This window comes from Cygnus atratus, chromosome 3 (genome assembly GCF_013377495.2).
Source record: "Cygnus atratus isolate AKBS03 ecotype Queensland, Australia chromosome 3, CAtr_DNAZoo_HiC_assembly, whole genome shotgun sequence".
Lineage (NCBI taxonomy): Eukaryota > Metazoa > Chordata > Aves > Anseriformes > Anatidae > Cygnus > Cygnus atratus.
In genome coordinates, this window is record NC_066364.1 from 70,661,514 (window position 1) to 70,686,257 (window position 24,744).

At 40.9% G+C, this 24,744-nt stretch overlaps 1 long non-coding RNA gene across 1 annotated transcript; it reads left to right on the forward strand.

Annotated features, from left to right (window-relative positions):
- Positions 1–23,789, forward strand: LOC118243836 (uncharacterized). Its single transcript, XR_004777352.2, has 4 exons — positions 1–129; positions 15,086–15,254; positions 19,180–19,298; positions 21,200–23,789. It is a non-coding gene; the product is annotated as an uncharacterized LOC118243836 (long non-coding RNA).
- The last annotated feature ends 955 nt before the right edge of the window (positions 23,790–24,744 follow it).

The following is a 24,744-nucleotide window of genomic DNA, read 5'->3' on the forward strand; positions in this document are numbered from 1 at the left end:
GTCTTCAAAGATATCCTAGCTTTGAACCACAGAGGGAAGTTTGCTGGGTGTGCTTTGCAGCACGTTGTTTGCTGGCTGCCTCCACGCTGATGTCTTTAATTTCAGCAGATGATGCTGACATGGGAGAGGGTGAGTTGTGTATTTTTCTTGAAGAAAATACCATCATTGGTTATCAAAAAAAAAAAAAAAAAAAGGGTATTTCCAAGGAGGAACTTTAGTAATACAGAAACCCTTAAAGCCAACTACTTAACTGCTGGTGTAGTTGTCAGCTCTAAAACTTTATCTTAAATCGGAATCTGCTATAGCTATGTAATGGTAGAACATACTGATGTACAGTGGGATGTGGAACAAATTTTCTTTCATAACCTTCCTCTGAGTGCTTTTTTTAAAACTATCAATTTCTTCTTGCTTGTAGAAGAATAGCTGGAGTCTTTGTAATGTTTTAAACTTCAATAGGAACAGTTTTTAAAATGCAATGGTCAGTTGCCTTAGTGTCAGCTGTGCAAGTTCCTCATTTATTCATGTTATGATTTGATCACTATGTTAATGCTAAATTAATCATTTGTTTGCAGACTAATTCTCAGATATTTAAATTACATTTTTTTGTGTTAAGTAATTTTAGTCATCAAATTACTGAAGTAAAACTACTTTTTGAAAAAATATTTTCTTCTATGTAAATACATGGTATGAAACATTTTGTCAGGAATTTACAAACAATTTTATAGCTGATAATTTAGTTACAGATTTCAGTGTGGAAACAGAATAGTTATTCTATTAATACAATAGTGAAACTCATCAGCTTATACAGTGTCAAGAAACAACCCATGAGAGTGAAAACAGTGGTTTTCAATCATGTTCCAAAACTGAACTTCCTAGATGATGTCAAGAAAGATTATTTTGATTACCTGACCTGTTTTCTTGCATCATACAGATTGCGTCACTAAGTGAAATAATTTATCTACAAAGTAGCAAAACTAAATTTTTATTTGAAAATTACCAGTGGTGGGTAAAGGTAGGGCTTAATCTTCCCTTTGTCTCCAAATAACTTTGCATTCCTGTTGATAGCTTCTGTTTTGCATTCTTTATTTGTTTTCAGAATTACATCACATTGCCACTTAAGGTTTGCAGCTATTTCAGAGTCTTTGTGAACACAATTTTTCGGTCTTACTCTCCTGAATAATACCGACTGTTGTAATGTTTATTAAATAACCTTTTTATCTTTCTGGTTTGTGGAAAAGTAGGTGGTGTCTCTTCTGAGAGAAAAGTTCTTAATAATTTGTGTTCCTATTAGTTTTCCTCAGCATGTCACTGAGTTGTCTGGTAGATGTTGCTCATTAAATAGTATCAATTAGTGGGAATGCTCTGCATATATTACTCACTTGTTACTCAAAACGACAATTATAGTATGTGTAGAAGCCTAGGAGTCTATAATTTATTTTTTTTTCAGTGCGGGTGGTTGAACCCAGCTCTAAAGCTACTGCCTTCTGGAAACAGTTAACATTTCTCTGTTGTGTTTCTTCACTGTAGTCTCCTGCTCCATAGATAGAGACTGGGGCTGAGAAAACTTGATTAGGCCGTCTGTTGGATTAGCTGTATCATGTTTGCCTTCCTAGAACTCTAAGTCAGTCCTGGTTAATCCCAATGTACAAGGAACGATTTTTAAGACCCTAGTATAATTAGGAATCCTCTTTGATCCATTGCTGTATTGGAGTTCATGTATTAATGATTCCTTTTAACATTTAAAAAACAAAATGAATAAAAAATAAAAAGTAGTTCAATTAGTTATACCTAGATGGAACCTGAAGAATGAAGAAAATAACTGATATGCTTTGGAAAAGAAAAAAATTCTGCCAAAGCATGAGAAATTATATTAAAAGTAAGGTGTCTTTGAATAGTATTAAGTCAGTACTCCAGCTGGTCCTTGTTTCTGTGAGCACTGCACAAATGCTTGGGATATCATCGAAAGTCCAAATCCAAAATGGCTAGTAGAACTGCTCCACAGGGAGAGAAGACTTGCAACCAAAACACATAGAAGCTCCATAGAACACGAGGCTGGTGAAAGGACTCGCGCAAAGTCAGGCACTGGCAGAGAGGAGGCCAGAGCCCTGGCCTCCTGCATGCAGCAGAGATCGGCCTCACAGGAGGCCAGGATGGACGCGTTCCTGTTCGGATGCCTCTCACACCGTGCTGTTGGCACAGCAAGCGCTGGAGCTGTTCAGCTGCACCTGCTGGCACCTAACAGGATCCTGCTCCTGCTGTGTTGTTGGGTACTGATGCAGCCCTGCAGAGGTCCTTGTGACTTGTTCAGTTGTTCCTTGCAGCGCTCCCCGTTGCTGTGTGCAGGCAGAGCAAGATTTGTCTCCCGTGTACCTACACCTCAGCTAACTGCTTTCAGCAGCCTTTCTCAGCTAAGGAGCCAGTGAACCTTCCTGGAGAGATGCCCGTTCTAGCAACACCTTGGAAGAAAGATAGCGTGAGCTTGGAGAAACGCCACACCTGTTAACAGAACAGAGCATCTTAGATCTGCTGTGGTGAAATGCTTATGATGTAAATAGCCAGGTTTTGTAGCAGAAGACTACAGCAACCAAAAACAGTTGTTCAAGGCTTTTGTAGATCTGTTGTACTGTGTGGAATAAATAAGTAACGAAGAGTTAAGTATGTTAGAGGAAGGCCCTGATGCCCTTTGGGGTCCAGTTATTAAATGAGGTTCTCATAGGAAGTCCACACTGGGGATTTCCTTGAACTGAAAGGAAATAGCTGGTGAGAGTGACATACAGGCTTTTAAAATGGTGACAATTTCTTATGACAGTCATCTGTACCAGCACCTGCACTAAGGAAGAGAGGTTTTTAAGTCCCCCCCCCCCCCCCATTTATTTTTTTCAAATAGTTTTCCATGTTGTCAAAGATCCATTTAATTTTAAATACTGTAGTATAATGTACATGAGGAGAAATGGAAAGTAGGATTTCAATGGATCATCCTGAAAACATCCATTTCATGCCCAGGTTTCACTGTGAAGGAGGTAGAGGATCCCTCTGGCTTTGGCAGACTTGCTGGCCAGATGTCAGCCAGCTAGGGATGCATTCCTGCTGAGGATGTGACTGAAGGCTGAGAAAGAACACAGGCAGCAGAGCCTCCTGGCTACTCCTGCAGGGGATATCCTTCTGCAAGCTGCTTCCACAGCTCAACTGTAGGGAGCCCCTGGCTTGAGGAGACTTGGGAGCATGCTGGAGATGACTGGGAGCTGTAACCCTCATTCAGAGGTGGAGAACAGGAGTGTGTGACATGCAGCAGTAATGAGAGAAATGGGAGTGCGCAGCTGATGTTTTGGGGGACAACGCTTTCCTCCTAATGCAAAAAGAAAAATAGAAATGGTGCTGTATCTAGTTTCCCTTTGCTCAGGTATCCTTGGTATCCTGAATAAGGAAGATCGTTTGTTAATGGAACAAAGTTCTAAGGTGTTGCTATGGCATGGGGAAGGGGAAAATCTGGACTTGTGACAAAGATAAAAGCTGAACAAAAGTCACGGCAGGGGGAAAAAAAGTCAAAAGTTAGGGTATGCCACTGCTCAGTTCCAACGAGATGTTTAAACAGGTTGGTTCGTTCGGTTAAGTGTCAGTACCTTGGGACACATTTTGCTGTCAGTCAGTCCACTGTAAATCTGGGGTTTTATGGAGTTCCTGTGCTCCTGCCAATGCAACTGAGAGTAAACTTTGGCTCTGGTTACATCCATCAAGAGTAAGCTGCAGCTTGCCTTATCCAGAGAAGAATTCCTTTCAACTTTATAAAGTTTTGCTTGAGTTGGGACATCTGGATTTGGTACAGTAATACTTAACATTGGGATGTTGCTGTAAACACTTGGCTGTTTACAGAAATGAGAGAAGAATCAGGCCCCTGTTAACTATTTCACAGGAGCATAGGGTTTCTTCCAAGAAAAACATATGCGTAGTCTGTGGCAGCATCTGCTCCCAGTATTTTGTTCTACAGGAAAACCTACATTCAGGAAGATTAAAATTAGCTTCCCTTGATTCCTGTGCAAAAATGTCAGCTTGAGAATCTCCTCTGCCTTGCATTTGCTAATTGCGCTAATTCCCTTAAGTGTCAGTGAAATTGTAATGGGAGTTGAGCAGCTGTCTCCCATCCTTTGGGAATTCCAGCCTGTGTTTCCCGCGCCAGGGCACGCGTGATTTGATAATTAAACACTTGGGCCTCTGTTCCAAGTGAAGAGTAAATGAGCCACTATGTAAACTGATGATGATGAATATTTAGTAAATGAGAGCTGTCTTTTACGTAACCCTTGTACCTGAGTCTAAATTTCAGAGACGTTCTGGGTTACATACACTGCATGGTTGCATTTCTGTTCCTCAGTTTCTCCATTCAATGACTCAATCGTCCCTTCAAAGCAGAAAACTGTTTATCCTCTTTTTCTTCCTCCTGCAGCTCCTCATTCCTTTCCAGAATGTAAGTTTAAAGCTAATAGCCACTGTGACATTTTGGAAGACAGTAAAGAAAAGCTTCTGCGAGCTGCTTCAGTGACAGTAAGAATGGCTCATAAGCTGGCAGGAAGGCGCTGTGGCAGAAGTGGCTGTAGCTCTGTGCCAGCGGTTAGCTGGCAGCAAGGAGGAGCCGCTGCTGCTGAGGTGGAATTAACTGGCGGCAGCTCACGTGGACTGCTCATGTCGACACCGAGCGGGTGACTCAGGGGTAAACAGCTAGCTGGGACTCTCCCTCTGCAAACCACGAAAGCATAAGAAACAATCTTCCCTTCATTTTTCAGAACGCTGGAGCTTTTACAAACAATTGCAAAGGTCATATACAAAACACAAGGCTTTCCTTACCCTGCCCAGAATAATTAAAATGCTCCCTGACTTGTTTGCCCTTTTGGGATCTGAGCACCAGCACTGAGCCTGAGGTGTAGCTGGGATGCTGTCCCTTGCTTGCCAGACAGGGGAAGACCACAGTGCTTGCTAACGCTGCATGCTGTTTTTGCCAGTCCTACCGACGTGTGACCCAGAAGATCAGTCCCATGCAATTAAAAATCTCCTGTATCTGGAGATCATCTCTTTCACCAGCTACATTTGCCATAACAGTAATGTGAAGTTGAATATCATCTATCTATTAGTAATGCAATACTCAGTATTTCCTTGTTACTTTTCATAGAGGCTTCATATATACTGTAATGGAAGGGAAAACACAGCAGGAACTTCCCCTATCAGATCATTGTTCAGCTTAAGAACTGCTCTTCCCACATAGCAAACACGAGAGTCTTCCAATCTGCCCTGGACAAGCACGCACATCCCTGCTCCAGTGCTCCAGGAGACTTGTTTTGGGCCAGGCCTTCTGGCACTTGGCAGTGAGCTGCCTTTCTGCTGGTTTACCTGTAAAAGAGGGTGAAACGTGGATGGGAAGAGGGCATTTCAGGGCAATACTTATGTGGAGTGGTGCCAAGGTGTCATTTGATTTCAGAGTAGACGCCTCCAGAGCCTTTTGCTTCCAGCAGCTGTACTGGGCAGTTCATCAAAGTTAACATCTCATACTGTGGGGCAGGAACGTCCCTTCAGTAGCACAGTCAGTGCTAAACCATACGCTCTTCCCTATCCCATCCAAAGCTGTAAGCACTTAAGAGCTTTCTGGGTCTCTTGACATATGTACAGGCACCTAAGTCAGTCCATGCACTGCAAATGGGCGTGAGCTGTTGCTCACCAGCTCCAGCACCGAGAGCATCGCTACAGGGAAGAACCTGAAAAATGAGCTGCAATTTCCCTAATAAGAGCTCCACATTAGGACTTGCTCCTCAAACTGTTTGCTGAGATCTGGACAGAAGTGTCCTGCGTCTGACACGGAAACCCAAAGGATGCTCAAGGCCATTCCCGTCTGGGTTCTGGGTACACCGTGTCCCTGAACCAGGCACAGATGTGGGCAAAGGGGTGCTTAGTCTTCTTTGTGCCAGAAGAAAGAGCAGAACCATTCTCTCTTTAATTCTTTCTAGCATCCTTCCCCCTGTCAATAGTAAAGAAAATAAAAATTGGTGGTGGTGGTGTGGAGACAACTCCAGGCTATTAACATGGTGAAAAAACAGAACAGGTTAAAACAAAAAAGATAAAAGAGCATCCATCCCATCACTTTCCTGAGTACACCTGCAAACCTCTTTAACTTAATGCAGCCTGATCTTCCCAAGGACTTTATAGGACACAATAAGACCAGTTTCCCATCTGGTATGATGACGCTTAAAAGCACACAAATATGGTAAAATCTGGCTTTTCTTTGCATGCATTTTGCTGGAGCTGTAGAGTGAACACCTGCATGGTATTTACTATCTCCACATAGTGTTTACTGTCTTGCTTTGACCTCTTACCTACTGCTTGGCAATTTATTATTGTCTCAGCCATTAATGAAACATGGTTGAAAACATGAAATGTTGTGTGGTAAGAAGGGAGGCAGAAGCTATACACAAGTTTAAGTTGAATTTTGCAGCATTCTTCAGTCAAATCCATGGAGAACAGAATTATGAAAATACTGAAATTTTTGTTTTGACATTTTTAATGACCTGTTTCATGCTGGAAAAGTCAAAAAATATTGCGATGCCTTCAGAAAGAAGTATGTTATTTGCCTCTAAAATAAGATTTCTCATTTTGCAATTAATCTGAGGAGGAAAAAAAAAAAAAAGTTTGAATTGATTTAAAATGTTCTTGTTTGCTGGTCTGCTTCTTTTACCAGAGATAAAAATCCATTTAATTCTTATCCAGACAACTTTTTGGTTGTTTGTTTTCCTTTGTTTGTCCAAATATATTGACAATATCTAAGTTATTGGAAATGTTATCTGATATTTAGGAAAACCATTTTGCAGCATAAACCAAACAGTAAGAACAGAGCAAGGTTTTATGCCGTAGCTTCCCTAAATCAAATTTAGAGGATTATATTATGTCTGTCATCCAGCCCAGATGATCCAGGCAGATGATTAGAAATGAGTGATTTGCCTCTCATAATTCACCAGTAAAACTCTGCAAGAAAAAAATTCCAGCACTTTTTCCTGCATTACTCCAGAGCTGTATACTGAGCCTAAGTGGGTGCGCTACGCAGATACCAAGGAAATTCTGGGGCAACAGGGATATAAAAGTCCTTTCTCCATTAGCGCAGCTCTTAGCTGTCAACGGTTCTTCGAGCTGCAGTTTGTCTTGCAGTATTTGACAGCCTGATATGAAGAAAAGACCCAAGCCCCCATTTCAAGATTCTGGAACAAAATAATTATTTGCTCCTAAGGAGCAAATTAATTACTCCTTGTTTGCTCTATTTCTTAGAAATGAAATGTTCTGTTTCAGAGCTTGGAATATGTATAAATAAGGTAATGACCATCTAGATAAAAATGAGCTCATGCTAAAACATAGTAAGCTGTTAAAAATGATCATTTAGTTCCAGATCTCTGATTTACACCTGAACAATGCTGAATGCTGTGGTACTGAAAAAGGAAATGTTTACGTGTCCAGCATTAAAACCAATCTGACAGACTGCGGAAGTAGAGTGGTAATATGCACAAAGGCCTGCTGTTGGAAAGGAACCTTTTTTTTTTCCTAAATGCCATGTTTATTTCTTCTGGTGCTGCAGCTGTGGTGGCTTAAGCTACAGAATAGCACGTGTTTGATGCTGAAGCAAACAGTTCTGCATTTTCTCTGTCTTTTCTTGCTGCTGCTGCCCTGTAATAGTTTCTTATTATTCACTCTAATATTCATGAGAACTGCTGATATTTCCAGAAAATTTGATGACAATGAAGAGTTTCCATAAACTTAATGCACGGTTTGAAGAACTAGTATCATCCGTAAGATATTGAAAGCATTAGGTAATGAAAGCAATTATGCCTATGCTGCAAAACTATATTTTCTTTAAAAGACTGACAGACACTAATCAAAAAGCTGATGTTGCCCAAAGCCCATGGGAATAGATCTTCCTGCAGTCGAGAACAAAAACTTACTATATATGCTGTTTCAGAATATACATTAAAGAAGGAAATTCACAGCTATTAAAAGGCCAAGTGCAGGAGCTTTACCAAAGGTGTAACTTAATAGAAAAGTTAAATGAGGCACAGCAGCTTTCTCCAGTTACATTCCTTGAGTTAATAGACATAATTATAATTTGCAATCTGAATTAATGAAATATGTAAAAAAGTCAGGATAAACAGATGTGCATATTGGGAAAAAGAAGAGAAAAACACTTTACCAAAGGTACTTCTCTGGATGTTATTCATACAGAAAGAAGGGGCATTTGAAAGTTCCTGAGTTTTAGATTTTAAACACCTATCACCAATAAGGTCATGGGTCCTTTTGGCTCTGCTACCTTATGCACTGTCAGTTTAATCATGTCTGGAGCCAACTGTTAGCTTGAAATTACTTTAATGAATGTTCATTTTCTCATCTCAGGTGGCTCTGGTTTCAGAGCTAACAAAGCCAGGCTCCTTAAGGATTTGCATTTTACCTCCTGCCTCTGCTCCACTGCTGCAGCACCAGCTTCTGTCAATGCATCCACCACAATGCTTTCAAGTCTGCTGCAGCTTCCACCCTCTGCCAAGCGTTTGGAGAATCATCCCTGTGGCAGCTGGGCTGGAAGGGACCATGGGGATCATCTGATCCCAGCTCATGTTAAAAGCTGGTCTGCAGATGGGTGTTCATCTGGCCATGGCTGGCGAGTGCCCTCCCCTAGGTCCCTGTGCAGTGATACCCTCAGCTCTCCCTCACCACCCTTTTGGTCCCTCACAAGCTCACCCCAGCATTTACCACCTATCCTGCCATGGGCTGTGGCCAGTCGGGTGGCAGCCTGTGGCCAGAGAGCCTGGTGGTAGCAGTGCCAACGTGCCAATGGAGCTACCAGTGGCTCAACTTCAGATTGCAAAAGGGAAAAGAGAGATGTGACCCTTCTCTCTGTCAGTACTGACAAGGTTTTCCTTCTCTATCTACTTGTTCTTTGCATGCAGTATGTGTGAAACCTCACTGTCTCTGGGAGCTGTGCCTCTGTCAAACATGGTTGACCCTGGCCAGTAAAGCTGGCTGAACCATGCCAACACTTGCTCAGCTCAATGCTTATTCCCTACAACTCTTGTCTGCTGCTTTATGTGCATCACTGTAACATGCTGTGCCCCTTGGATGTGCTAGTGTGAGAGCAAAAGCAAACCTGGAGTATTGGCCTAAGGTCCCCTCCAGCTATCCGTCTTCTGGGGGATTTAAAGGACAAAAATCCATCTCCCTTTGCAGAATCAGAGCCAGGCCTGTACGTGAGGATGAAACTCTCCAGCACAGGCTGTCTGCAGTCTGTGTTGAGCACAGTGGGAGGAGAGCTCTCTTTTTGTGTCTCATGCTAACAAAATAAACATAATTGTTATTAATGGTGATTACTTGTAATGGAGCTGTGTGGAGTGCAGTGATAGAAATGTTCCCATTATAATGGTTTCGTATAAACAGCAACTGCTGGCAAGTCTCCTAATGTTTCTTTATTAACTTTCAGACTTCCAATGATGCACATATTGTCTTCGCAAACACAATACAGAGTAACTGCTCCAATATAGTTGCAAGAACTTTCATCAATATTACGTTTGCTTGCCAATACCCTATTAGTTACATGGCACAAAAGCCCAATGGGAAGAATAAGATCGCTGTTGACATCAGGTAATTTTTTTCCTAACTGGAGCTATTGAACTGTTCTGCTTAAAGAAGACAGACAGCAAAATGAGGTCGAGTGATATTTCTGACCCACCTGCCCTTCTACCAGAGTCCATCTGAAGCTTTGTCGACAGACCACAGACAGCTGATGTTGCCCAGGGCAGACTCATGGCTTCCAGGCCTGGGTTGACTCAGTCCCACATCTGCTGTCTGGCTCTGCCATGCACTTGTCTGGCTTTGAGTAAATTGCTTCATCGTGCTGCGCCTCAGCTCCTCATCTGCTCTAACGAGGACTGAGGCTAATAGGGTTCACTTTGGTCTGTTTCAGACTGTAAGATCTCGCTATTGCTTTATGTGTTTATGATGCTTGATGCACTGGGGTTTTAGCTTCAGTTGTGGCCTCTATTTAGGCCACACAGCCTTACAAATTTTCCCTACATTTTCCAGGATGCTGTAGATCAAAGTCTCACAGTCAGAAAGTTCTTGAACTTGCCACAGGGGTTGCAACAAACACCTGCAAACATCTGGTCAGACGTGTCCCCTCAGGTGAGGACAGACAAGCCCCACAGCCATCTCCACACCCCCAGCCTCTCCACACCCTCGGCATGGCATCTGCCAAATGCGTGCACGCAGTGCTGGGCCACAGGCGTTGTAGGCCAGGGTTAGTCACCTCAGCCATAAACACTGCTCGTGGCCGAGACACGGTGTACACTGGGCCGGCCACCTCTCCTTCTCACAGTGACCCTGTGGTCTTGAGTGGGGAGCTGCTGGGTGGCGTGCTGGGGAAGGGACTGCTGAAGGTTCACAAAGCTGTGGTAGAGCCAGCACAGCCACGACATGGAGGGGGCATGCACAGACCATATGCTTTGGGAGCACTGAACCCAGGCACCCTACAGCATCTGCACGGATCCGTTTGGACCTGATGGCTGGGGTCTGTGTGTCTGCGAGTTGCTCAGGGCAGCCTTTCACTCCACAGATCCCAATTCAGCAAAGCACTGAACACATGCTGCAGATACAGCGCATGTCCTAGTGACTTGAGTAGGATGTGGGGTTTTAATTTATGGCTTTGCTAGATGGGGCTCTGGAACAAACTCATTTTCCTGTATCATCTGGCAAATGATAGCATCAGAAGCACAGCGTGTCTGGCATCATCATAGTTCAGAAAATATGCTGTTTCATGCGCTTCACTGCTTTAAAAGCAGTAATTTTGTTTATTTAAAGTAAGAGGCTCTTCAAACACACAAGAAAGAAATTCAAAATTAAAATTTATAGAACTAAGTATGCAAAGAGTGATTTTTGAGTTCAGAGGTGCTTCCTGCGATCTGGTCTTACTTTAACCATGTGATTGATCTGAACCATTCACAGAAGGATTACACTGAACACAGAAGATGGGAATTTCTCAATGTTGTTGTACAAAGATCTGAAGTTTGAGGATATGTGGACTACTACATCCTTTTTGACTGTGGAGGATGATATTTTTGTCAAAATAAATTTGGTGTGTTATGTGACTAAATCTTTTTTCAAATACTTTTGACTGGAGGACTGAAAGAGAGGCAGTGATGCCAAACAGCTAACACACCATTGGGCTTCACAATGAACGTAAGGGAGCTCTCACTGATATTCAGTCAACATCAACATTTAACCAAGGGAAGAGAATTAAATGATACAATGAAGGAATAATTTCAGTTGTTAGACACCTTTTTTTTTTTTTTAAATAAAAATGCTTATTAATAATGAACTGAAGAAAACAGCTTTGGAAGGACTATGGCAACCATATTTTGTGTGAGGCCAGAGAGCTGATGCAAGAAGGAGAAGGCAGAGAAGATCATGATGGCCCTGCCATTAGTGTCCTCTGCTCTTTCTGCTGCACCAATGACACCACTGTGACTACCTCAAGCTCTCAGACCCTGGTCCTTTTCTCAGCTTTTGTTCATTCTTCCCCATTTATCTATTTTCAACTTTCAGTGGAACTTAGAGTTCTGAAAATAGTACTATTTTAAATGTGAGAGTTGGCATTTTCAATCGTAAAAACATTTGAAAAATGACGGAAAAAGATTTCACAAAGTATCTTTCCCCTTTTAGCCTAAACTAGTTGCTGAAGTGAAGTGGGTTAGGTTCAGCCTTTCTCCAAATGGAATTTCAAGGGAATGTATTATAAAGAACTGTCATATTTAAAAATGTATCAACTCAAGTGAAAATCTGAATCAGTTAACACTGCATGAATTTTCATCTAAAAAGAACTACCCTCACTTCTGTTGAGCTTGTCAAAAGCACCAATTAGGTGATGGCGCCAACATGATTTGGAGCTAAAGATTTATATTCATCACAAGAATATATCTGTCCCCTTGCAGGTCCGTGGGCATTTAATAATTCAAATTGAAAGCTGCTGGTCTACACCAACAAAAGACCCTTCCTATGTTGCCCAGTACTCCTTTACAGAAGACAGATTTGTATTCCTATATCACACATTAAACATTATTTTGATACCAAAGTTCACTGAATTTTTCATGAGCAGCATATATTTTGTTAGAAAAAAACATGCCATTAAGCTAATTATTTTTTCAAAGGACTATATTGACTTCAAAAAATGATGGAAAGAATTATTGCTTTGATGAAATTCTGTGTATTGTGTTTTGATTTAATGGGTTATGAACAAGGTTGAAACTCTTCCAAACAAAGGTCCTTACTTTATGAGATGAAATACTTCAACAAGAGCTGTTCGACACTTTCAAATAATGTTTTCTTGAATGCTCACTTTATGGGAGACTTTGAAAATTTAACTTGTCCTTCAAATCCATGACAAAAGGAAAAGTCAAAGTATAAATTTTCCATAGAGAAGAAGTTCTATGTATTGGCCAACTTTATTAAAAGTTCATTAGCTGAGCTGTATGTACAGTCTGACCATGCAGCCACACATATTTTAATATTACTGTAACTTCCCATGTGATTTCTTTTCCAGAATTTAAGAATGCATTAAAACAGTCATTAGCTAATGAAGGTAGGAAAGAGAGCTTTAAACATGTTAATTAAATGTAGATTTGTACTGTGCAAGAGTAGATTTTTATAAATGTAGATTTGCAATCCATAAACCTTTACAAAACACAAGCTTCTACAATGAGCTTGCAATTCATCTGTACAATTTATTAACATGAATATTGATAATAATTTAAATATATTGCCTTTTCACTGATGATAATTTGAGCGGAAACACTAAGCTAATGTGTTTATCTGCCAGTAATGAATGGAACGACAAGCAGGGGATGAGCAATAGCTGGTGCTGCAGACTGTGGGGACGTGGGCTGCAGTCTGACAAACTATCAGCTGCTCTTGATCCAGGTTAGGATATTGCTACCTCCCAGCTGCTCATCACTTATTCCTCTCCAAATCCTCCCCTGTGCTGATCTACTAACTCAGCTGAGGCCTCTGGGTTAAAAAAGAAAACAGATGTTTTAAATAGCAGGAGATCTTAATTTGGACCATGGTGCAGAAGCAGGTTACTGATGGATGAGCCAAATAGGTAAGCTAGCAGAAGCTGTTCCCCATGACAGATATCTTTACAATGTATGTCCTTTCCCTTAGGACCTGTAACTGGATGCATGTTAATCCTTAACAGAACTTAATGGAACTTCTTGGTAGGAGCACTCAAATGATTTGCATTCCAGTAATTTTAGGATGGTCTGTCTTGCAGTTTTACTGTTAAACCTTTCAACACACTGATCATCACAGATTTCACCTGTGAATTGTAAATTTTACTTTGCGTAGAAAAGCTAACACCTGTGCAGGCTTCAAACAAAACCAAAAACAAAGAAATAGGAAAAAATGAACATTTCAGCTAGTGAAAAAGTTGTTCTTGGAGGCAAATTTATTTGCAATAGACAATCACTCTTTTCTGCCCCTCTCCAAATATACTGCCTATTTCTATATTTCATTAAAAATGATAAAACATGAAACCTCAAATGCAAAACTTTTTGATTCAGGATGGCACGATGTTTCCTGGAGTTATAGTCTGCTTACTTTGTGATCCAATTCTCCTCTATAGACAAGATCTTCTGGCTATGTATTTTTGGAATATGGAAGGTATCATGAAATTTGCAATGCAGACAGAGAACACAGAATATAAGGTGTTGGATCTACACCTGCCATTAGGAATCAGTATTCTCAGTATTCCACCTTCTGTGAGTATGTCAAAGAACAAAATGTATAAATTATTTTGCCAACATTTTACCATATTTTTTCCTTTGTGATCATCAAATCACCCCAACAATTAAAAACTTTTATTTTTTCTCGATACCAAGAGTTTACAATATTGAATTCTTCCCTAGAATACAATAAATTTATGCAATGATGTCAAATGTTCCTTACTACAAAGCCAGCTATTTGCAATGTCACACACAAAGACTGATTGCAGCTGAAATGAACCCAGTGTTTCTCTTGAACTCTTCAACTGGCATCAAAACACTTCTGAGAGCTTTGTTCCCTCTCAGCATTACATCACATCAATATCTCAACAGTGCAGCATCAGGAATGGCAGCAGAGAGAGGACCTGCTCCATCTCCTGCTGCAGCTGAGCCAAAGTAGCCCCCTTGGCCACTAAGCCCAAAGATGAGGGCCAGGCACATAATAATTGATTTACTCTAGATTAGCCCTTTTACAGGCAGGCACTAGAGTTTGATTTCCCTTAGATGCTCTGCTGAAAAGGCTAAAGGTATGTCTGTGCCAACCTGAGACCTGCGCTGGTGTGTATTTAGATGCCTCTCTGTTTTCAAGGTAAGTTTTGTACTTACTGAAGGAGACCTGGTGCAGAGAGGCTAGCTTAGTTCAGTACTGCTTGAAATAGGGCACATCGTCAACATGTGACTGTTACTTTTCAGAAGATTATTTTAGTTTGAACACTCATAGAATTATTCTTTCAGACTTTTAATTATTAAATTATTATTATTTTTATTTCAAATAATTTACATTTTCTCCCTTTTTGCCTTTTTTTTCATCTTATTCCATTGCTCAAAGAAAACAGATGATACAGAAGAACGAGAGAAATGCTTTTCCTTGCAGTCCTTCACTTTTTGTATCTTCTGTCAAGTCTGGAAAAACAAATTTTTTTTATAAAGTGATGTGAAAATTCAAAGTGGTTATTTAAAAATGAAGTGCAAGTTGGGGCTTTCTACAGTGAAGTGGTGTCAATGAATTTTGCTAAATATTCTTCTGAATAATAAACCATTTTATTATTTAAAAAAAAAAGTCTACTCTCACTTCTACTTTTCTCAACCTAATTTTGGTTCCTGGAATTCTAATTTTGATTATTTTGTGGGATGCGTGAATATCAAGTCTTGCCACTGGATCTTGCAGTTTAGTTAAGTCTCTTCAATGTCTGACACAATCAGCTCCACAGTAAAAGATTTGTGACCTTTGAATCTAACTTTTCCATACCTTTGATTTTATATAGCTGCCCACAAGTTGTCAAGGATGAAACACTATCTATATTAATGAATGGAGAAGGAGCGGAAGCAATGTTTAGGATCCAGATGTTCAGATTTGTTGGTGTCTCTTACAACTACATTTTTCTACACTGCAAAGTCCAGATTTGTCACAATACTGCAGCTGTCTGCAAGCCTGTAAGTTTTTCTGTGTGTGTGTGATGTGAGGACAAAGATAAAGTTACGTTACTGCTGGGTCACCCTGAAAAGCTGAGAGGGGGTTCCTCACCTAGGAGTTTCTGAACCCCAGTTGTAGTCATTTCATTGGTGTATAGCCCTGAGCAAGGCACTGAGCCACGGGGCCCTTGCATTCCCAGTTACAACAATAATTCTTACTGCAAGCCTGTGCAGTGACTCAGCAGAAATGCAACCAAGGAGCCATAGTGAAGGTTTGTAATTTAGCCTTAAGTTTACAGCTAGATATCAAACTATTTAACCATGGTTAAACAGGCAAAAGTCCCATCAAAATCAATTTGAGTTTTGTCTATATTATTTTGAGTGATACTTCGTATTATTTTTAGAGCAGCATGTCCAGCATTGTGCATAGAAAAAAACGATCTGTACTGATAGTAGTGCATATCTTAAATAATACATCTGTAGTCCCAAAGGAAAACAAACAGCAAAGAATTTGTCTCTCTCTGATCAGACAATGTAATGTGGGACCAGAAAGCACAGGCTATTACTTGTTCCTAGAGGAGTTACAACTAGATGACATTTACAAGCATTCAGTAATGAATTATGTGCTCTTGAAATTGAAGAGGAGTTTTCTAATGGGAGCAATATAATATTCCATCCAGAAGAACAGATTCCTTTAAAAGTGTTTATGTTGTGGAATCCTACAGCATTATGGTAACAGCAAGAAGATTTATTAGTCAAAGCACAGAGGAAAAATATTCCGTAGATCAGAAGAGAAAATGTTATACGATATTCTCAGTGCTTGTGAGATATTATGACACAAAATACAATATATTCTCGACAGGTTTCAGGTGGTAGATGTTTAGATGTTAATGGCAGCTGCCTCATGACAACAAGATTTTACGAACCAGTTTGTTTTTTTAAAGATATATCTGAAATGCCAGCATGCTGGCATCAAGCAAGGGAAGAAACTGAAGAAGTTAGAAGGACGTTCTGGAGATTGACTCAAAACCAGATGCTGGGTCTGAAAGTCACAAGATTGCAAATGTACCCAACAGGCAAAGTCTGACAAAAACAATACTAGGGCATGCTTCTGATTCCGGATATAAATGCTATTTATTGCTTCAGACCTTGTTATGTAAGCTGTCCACACAACAGCATGGACTTCCTTTAAAAAGACAAAGCAGAAAACCTTTAAAAACATGTGATCCTATTAAATCACTGTTTAGTCTATCTTGTGATTCAAAATCTGGCAATCCAATGTCACCTTACTAACAGAATGCATTTAACGGCATAAATAAGTGATTAACCATTGCATTTATTTTTTTCTAATAGGACCTAACCTAGCCTATTCTAACACTGGGGAAAAGAAGGATGTTATGGCACCGTGGCAAGCAGGGCATATTCCATACTGACCATTGCTAATGTGAGACCCAAAGGCTCCTCAGCTTTTCCTGCAGGATTTATCTGCAGACCTGGTCTTCATGTAATCACAGACAGTTATCCAGCAGTAGTTGTCTTAAAGGGACTTGAATCTCCTTTTATTTGTATTAGTATAATGACAGCTCTGTTGCCGTTACTCAGCCACATGAATAGAACTGGTGGGGGATAGTAAGAGATCCTTAAAATGCATGGCATTACATCTTTTTCAAAATGTGCAGCTGAATGTGGTCAGCACCGACTCACTGTAGTTGACCCCATTTTCTCTTTGTGGAGCAAGGCAGATTTTTGCCATGGAGATTTTTTGTTTGTTTGTTTTGGAACAAAGTGACAATGAGGTCTTACTCTACGTATGAGCACAGGCCTTCTTCAGTCTTACCTAGTTGTCAGTGTTTACAATGTCTTAGGGCCATAAATTGGAAAAGATTCATTCCCTTGCTTCCAGACAAGAAATTGGCCCGCCACAGGAAATCTTATGGCTACAAATGAAGCCCTATGCCTATTGGTTCTTTCCACAGACCTCTCTGTTTGGTATTGCACAATATCTTTAACTGGACACTCCCAAACCTCCAGCACATGTGTTTATGAAGGAGAAGAGATAGCTAAAGCCCTAGTAACTTCCCTGCACAGCTGTGACTGAAGGGAATTATGGGCTGAGAGCCCAACCAATGAAGCAAAGTTTTATTTTCGTCTCTGCAGCTGACCTGGATGTCCAGTCCTGGGTATGTTGCAAGGGTGTGAAAGGGGTAGAATTTCTGAATCCTGATCTGTTTTATTATGGATAGTGAAAGGTCTTCCTTAATCCTCAGCCTTGTTTTTGAAATTCACTGTTTTTGGAGAACTGGACATCTCTGTACCAGGGCAATGCCATGCATATCAAGGTCTTTCCCCAGATGACCAAGCACTTTGGGAATTCCCTTCCCTGGTCCAAGCAAGATGCTGAGAGATTCATTGGCATTGCTCAGTGGAGTTCCCCAGCATCACTCTCAAGAACTAGATCACTATATATGGGGCTTGGAGAGAGGGAAGGCTTTGTCCTTGGAAAAAAGGAGTGTGCAGGATGCCAGATTTGACCTGTGATTACAGGCAGAAGCATTTAATATGAATAAGCGGCCTATCTTCTCTTTGCAGAGAGCATTGGTTGAATGAGCTTGCTCAGAAAGAAAGAAAGAGGGAAATTACTATTAAAGGCCAAATTTACAAATAGCTTAAAAATACAGTGTTACTGTACACTGCTTTTGCTATAAAAGTCTAAATCTGAGCGTTCATTGTAAAATTGCTCTCCTGGTTACATTTTCTTCCTAGTAGAATTGTTCTCTTCAGTATCACATTGACAGCTTTGCATCTCTCTTTGTAATGCTAAAACTGTCTCTGATTTATCTGCTCATGATAGTTCTGTTCCAGTTTTGTCACGAAGAGGCAAAAGTTGTGTTAATTGTTCTTTGTAATAGCCACAGTAGTTGTCCTCGCACCTGCCATTCACCAAAATTCAATGTTGCTGAGAAATTCAGTTGCATGTAGAAAGTTGCTCAACATGAGAGAGTAAGCTCTGACAAATATATATTTATTTCTATATAATAAATAAATATAAATATTTTATATACTACAGACGTAAATATAGGCCTGAAAAGGCAAATATGGACATTTTCTTTTGTCATATCTGCAAATATTAGACATAACAAAACAGAAATCTTTCAAGCTTATGAATTAAAAAGGTATGTTTCAAGCCTGACTTCAATTCCTCAAATATCTTCTAGTATGTCTTTTATCATCCTATTGTTTCATACTCTATTACGTACAAGCAACCTTTCCCATTCAGGATGTGACCAGCAAATGCATTGGCATTGCTGGTAATGGCTCTGAAATGTAAGTACAGTTGGAGGAGTTAATAAAAACCCCGAGGTGTTAGATTGAAATGTTCAGGTTTAAACCCCATAACTTTCTTTCATTGTTCTCGTTGCTGAGTGTATCCTCTTGTATGACTAAAAGCATATGCGACTAAGACTTTGTTCTCAGACAGAATCTCTTTGTGAATGATACTTAGTTCTTATAAACCTTTTGATTTGGAGTGGTAGAAAATGACCCGTGGTATAGCTGTGCCCATGCAAGCTTCCCCAGGCTGTCTACAGCTCCTGGACTTGGTCTGCAGGTTCAGGCCACTACTGACCTCAAATGACTTTCAACCAGCCTGTTGACAAAAAAAAGTTAGTGTTCCACTCAAGTCCTCTGAGTAGCAGATACTCCTGCTTTGGCTTCAGGACAAGCTGTGTCTTGTGTCTCTGGAGTACATGATGTATTGGTTTGCACACATAGGTGTCAGAGCCCTCAAAGAAAATAGCTCCTCTATAGGGCCTCACAGACATGTAGAGCTCTGCTGGTAACCTTCTGGTGACCTTTTGTTTCTAAACAAGCGGTTTTGTGCATGAATTCATTGACTTTTTTTAGAGAAGCATATACAAGTCTGATGATTTGCAATTTCTTTTATTAGAATTGTACTAACTATGGCAGAATGACCAGAAATAAAAGAGATACAGTTCCATTCCCCACTCACATGGTCTCACGGTCCCATTAAGTGAAAGCTAGCAGACAACAGGGAAGCAACTCCAAGTAAGTAATTCATAATACGGTTCATTTAAAATGTAATGTTTTAGACAGCCTGGTACAACTCACCTGTATGTTTTTAAAGTTAATAAATAAATAAATAAATAAAAAGGAAAAAAAAGGAAGTGACACTGCTTTGAAGTTTGATTTTTATCACTGAGGAGATTGAAGTTGAAATCTACTGTAATCCAAAAACTTTAATGTACTTATGCACGTCATGAAGGGGCGTGATTTCTTTGCCAGTGTACTCTTTTGGATTAGCATGTATGCACACAACCCAGCCAGATGTTCTTGTAATGACTAATGAATATTGCTTCCTGATCAGTCCTAATGATTGGGAACTACCATGCTGTCCTGTGCATAAATTGTGATCAAAACTGTAGCTAGAAGTTTTGTGATAAATATTATTGACAGTTTGCTGGGGGACCCACCAGTTCTAATTGCATTCCAGTTCTGTCTGCTCCTTCTTCCCTATCGTGATGCTGCCAAAGCCAGAAATAAGCTACAGGGCTGCACAGCAAGCAGTAGTTTGCTTCCCTTGCAGCCCTCCATGGTACTCCCAAGTTCAATCACCTGATGTAGTTCTGTCACTTGACCCTCAGATAAACAAGTGAGCTCTTTTTCCCCTCAGATAAACATTACGTGTCATTTGCCAATTCAGTTTTGTGAGGGAAAACTGAAAAGAAGGGAAAAGCACCAGAGGCTAACTCAATCTTGCAAAGTTTTCAGAATTAATCATCTGAGTCAAGGCTAGCTAACCTCTGTTTTACTTTTAAAATGCAAAATATCTCATATAGCATCTTTATTTATAAAACAAATGATGCATCTGAGAATCAAAGAAAATAGAAAGGTCGTGCAGTATGGAAAAACTGTCTAGTAAGAATATCCCAAAACATATGCAATAAATAAAAATATTGCCAGATAAATATTGCTGAAGAAGTCATATAAAGAACTGGCTAGTCCAAAAGACAATTACATTGAGTATAGGTGTTATATCATTATTCTTTTTATTTGTTTGATGTGGAACTCCACCTCCAGTAAAAATAGATTTTGTGCTATTACACCCAGGAGGTACAGCAGTCCTCCTGAGCTCTGCGGCTTCCAGGCCAAACTGGTCTCTAGCTCAGAGACGTGCCCATGTAAATCCTGGCCGTTCACACAGCTCCTTGCAAATGTGGGGTCTGGGGCCCCAGCACTACCTGCTTTCCACTACAAAATCAGCCACTGCTCCATCAGGTTCCCTGTGGTTACACTGTTAGGTAACTTAAGGAAGCATTCCATCCTAAAGCACTGTCTAGCCCAGCTGCCACCCATAATGAGAGATGCAACGTCTCTTGGTGGAGTCTTCCCCTTAAGCTGGAGACCAATTCGTCCTCCCAGCTGGGTGATGGAGGACGAAGCCCCTGTGAAACAAGAGGAGAGACCCATGGGGTTGAAAACAGCCTCCTCCCCACAAAGGCAACCCCTGAGCTGAAGAGGCAGCATCGTATCCCATACAGCTGTACCCTGCACATGCGTGTTGCACAAAAGTGTGCTGGGTATCTTTTATTTAGAAGAACAGCACTATCCTTTAGCTCCTTTAACAGCCCCACTCTATTCCTCCTGCCTGAATGACAACTGAAAGTAAAAGCAAAATTTAAGAGAATGTGGTAAATAATAAATAATTTTTGCACAAATTCACGTCTTACATCATTAGCTGTTTCCTCAGAGTCTCAGGTGGAGTATTCTTTCCCCAAGTTAAATGAACTAGTACCCATTGTTTCTGAACTGACATTTTGCTTGAAAAATGTTCTTTTATAAATGCTTTTGAACTGGGTAAACACGATCTGTTGTAAGATAATACATTATTAGTTAGATTTCATTGAAAGAGACTCCTCTGTAAACCCTGCCTATTGTTTTCTCTCCAGATAAAAAGAAAGTTCTGACAACTGAAACCTGATTCCTTGGAGGAGCACTGATGGCATGTTTAATCATAGCTGGAATCTTTGGAAAACTTTTCTTTCATCTAAGGAGACAATCTCTCTCTCTCTTTTTTTTTTCTGCCAGCACAGCAGACTATGACATATTTTCACAACTTGGAAATAGCTTAATGATCTGCTGATTCCTCTGTAATGTCTTCCAGAATTCAGTCTAAATTATCATGAGAGAGAATCACAAGAATATCTAATTGAGCCTTGTTTTGCAGAAACTTATGGTTTTTATTTTCATAGTTGAAGGTGTCAGAGAACTGTTTCAATATTTTGTTTACTTTCTGACCTGCGTAGTTTACTAAGAATAGCTGAAATATAAACAGTGTAATTTATACTACACACTATAAACAGTGTAATTTAATAATAATCATACGGTGATTTTTGTTTAACCTATGAAAAAGTACTCCAAACATAACCATCATCTGACAGTTTTCACTTTTGTCTTGAACGAAAAAAGGTTTCCATGCAATAGCACAGGATTTTTCCACTCTGTGAGAAAGCACTGATCCTTTCTATCTTGCTACTTCATAAGTCTACAGCCAACAAAGGGAGTCCAGTCTGACGTGATTAAAACTAAATTGACTTGAATGTATTTATAGCCCAGTACCTGGGCCAGAGCACCAAACATCCCCAACAAACACACGCGGTACCCACCCACCACAGCTTCCCTGGCTGTAACCAGGTAGGCGGGTAATTATGCTGAAATAGAGACATCTGACCGGATGCAAGCATAGACTATCCTTCCAAAAAAAAACCTTCCCATATTGAAGATTGAATAATGCAGAACAATTCCAAACCCCCAAATTCACAAGAGTTTCTCTAGCTGATTCTCTTATAATCCATATGCTAGAAGATCTAAAAGTGTAACTGTTACTGTTGTGAAATCTTTTCAAAAGAGAACTTGAATTCCTACGGCACTTCAAGTTTATAGGCTTTTTAATGATAGAAGGGCTGCCTTGTTAAAGAGGAGAGGCTTTGCTTGGAAATGCATAATCACAAAGGTATTAAAGTAAGTATCAAATCTCTTGATGGGCCTAAACTGAAAATACAAACCCAGGAGGTACAAAAAACTTCTTTTGAGGTCTCCGTTGTTTGGAAACATTCTGCTCTCAAAGCTGTGCAGTGCAAATTACATATGAGGCTTTGTGGGCAGATCTTAGCTGTTTATTTTTATACACTGCTAAATATGAACGCTCAAGCATTAGTAAATCTACTTGCAAATGCATTTTGGAAACAGTCTTTTTTTTTTTTTTTTTCCCTTTAACTCCATGTAGAAAGAATTCCCAGAGACAAATAGTTGTCAGTGAAAAACACCTGTGATTTGTTAGGATTTGAAACTGGAAAGTGCTTAAATTATTCACCTTGATTAGAAAGTATGTCAGCAAACAGATCAAGCTTTTTATAACCTCAGGAACAAATCTGGTTTATTTCACGTACAGTTGGCAGTTTACAGGAGACTGTCTGCACACTTCAGCAACTGCCTTGGCATTTGGTACAGGCTTTGCTTCAGACTAGGGGAGAGAACTGAATTACTCTGCCGCAAGAATCAACTTACACTTCCCTCTTCCGCTGACTTCAGCGACAGTGTCATGTACAGACCAATACTGAACCAGATACAGATACTCATTTTCCAGGCACGAGTAACCAGAATGAAGTTTCATTCATTTTGGACTTAAACCAGTAGAAAATAGCCTCTACAGTTGTTCACCCACTGAATCCTCAAAGACCTTCTGGCTTGGAGGGCAATGGTACTAAGCCAAAGTGTGTGATTCTAACTTGCCTGATTACCTCGAATGGCAGCTCATGAGAATGACGATGGTCATCAGGTGTGGCAGAAGGGGACTGCTGGCAAGCCTATGCGCTAAAGCATGAATGAGAGAAGGAGACTCTTCCTTGAATGACCAGATGAGAGTCAGCTGAGTCATGAGAGAAGTCTAAGCCACAGAAGTCCATTCTCCTTGCTCAAAAGAAAAAAGTAAAATAAAAAAGCCATACTCCTGTCATAGAAGACTGGTCCCAGCACGCAGTCCATCAGAGACAAAAGCTCTACAACACCCTCTGTAATTAATACTGTTGCTGCAGGTTGATCTGTCAGCCACAGACTATATACTCCACCATGGTGAGAAGCAGCAGCAAAGCAAACTTCACCTGTTCCACTGAAGACATTACCAATAAGCAGCAGTTGTGAAAATCAGTGGCTGCCTACAAGGATTCTGCCCAGCAATTTGTTTAATTGCCTGCTGAGAAGATGAAATTATTTTGCTTGGCTTCTGTGAGTCACAGAGCCAATCCCTACCATCTTCTGGAGCTCACATGGCTAGATGACTATGTCCTGATCCTGTAATCAAATCTATAAAGGAAGAAAAAAATGGCCTGTCCTCAGGATCAAGGAAGATCAAGGCTATAGTATAAGGGTGAGGCAAACCCGAGAGTGCTTATTAAAGGAAGCGCTGGCAATGATGCCTCCTATTGAGGTCATCTTAGGTTTTCTCTTACGTGCCTAACATTAAAATGATGAAATACTTTACATCTTCCTTCCATGTTTTCTTGTTTTTAGCATAGCAAAATGGAAGAATTTTTGAAGATTCTAAATGTCCAAACTTGTAACAGTCGCTTATTTTATTTACTCCCCGTTTAAGTTTTGTTAAGACTGAAGAGATTTCGAGAATCTTCCATGTTGGCTCACTCTTAAACAGAAGTCTATATGCATGACATGAGAATATATAGTCTGGAAGTTGGGAGTAGGCAAACAAGGTGTTTAACTGGAAGCTTAAGGCAAAAGTAATGCTACTTCTTGTGAGTTCCCGAACTAATTTGAATCTGTATTTTGTGAACATAAAGTATGCTTTCATTAATATGTTCTTTGGGGGGGGGGGAAGTGTGTACGTTCTAAGTAAAATAGGTTTTCTCCCAGTACCAGAAAACACACTATATCCACTCAAAAAACGTTTATTGTAAAAAATAAAATAACATTCCGGCCGTCAGATCCTTGAAGCCATAATCCCGAGGCCGCCCACAGCCACATAATCCCACCCGCCCACAGCCCCAACAGCCGGCCTCCACCCTCTGAAGGACGGATCCTCCACAGGCCGGCCCGGCACCCTGCGCCTCTGGGAGGCGGCCCAGGTTTCTAGGAAAATAAAACAAAACAAAACAAAACAAAACATTTTGCTCAACAGCGCTCCGACAGCCCGCAGCACGGCGCCCATACACCAAGGCCGCACGGAGCGAGGCAGTACCAGAGCGGTAACGTTAAAGCCCTGTTAAAGCCCACAGCAACTGCCGGCCCCCCCCCGCCCCCGCCGCGCGAGAAGAGCGGGGGGGGGGGGGGGGGGGAGAGCGCGCGCGCGCCACATCCGGGCATTCCGCCCCCCCGCCCCCCGTCCCCGCCCCTCGGGGCCGCGCCCGCCCGTCTCCCCGCCCCGCGGGCACGCGCGCGCGTGTCCGTTGGGGGGCGCGGCCGGCAGCGGGGCCGCGCGGGG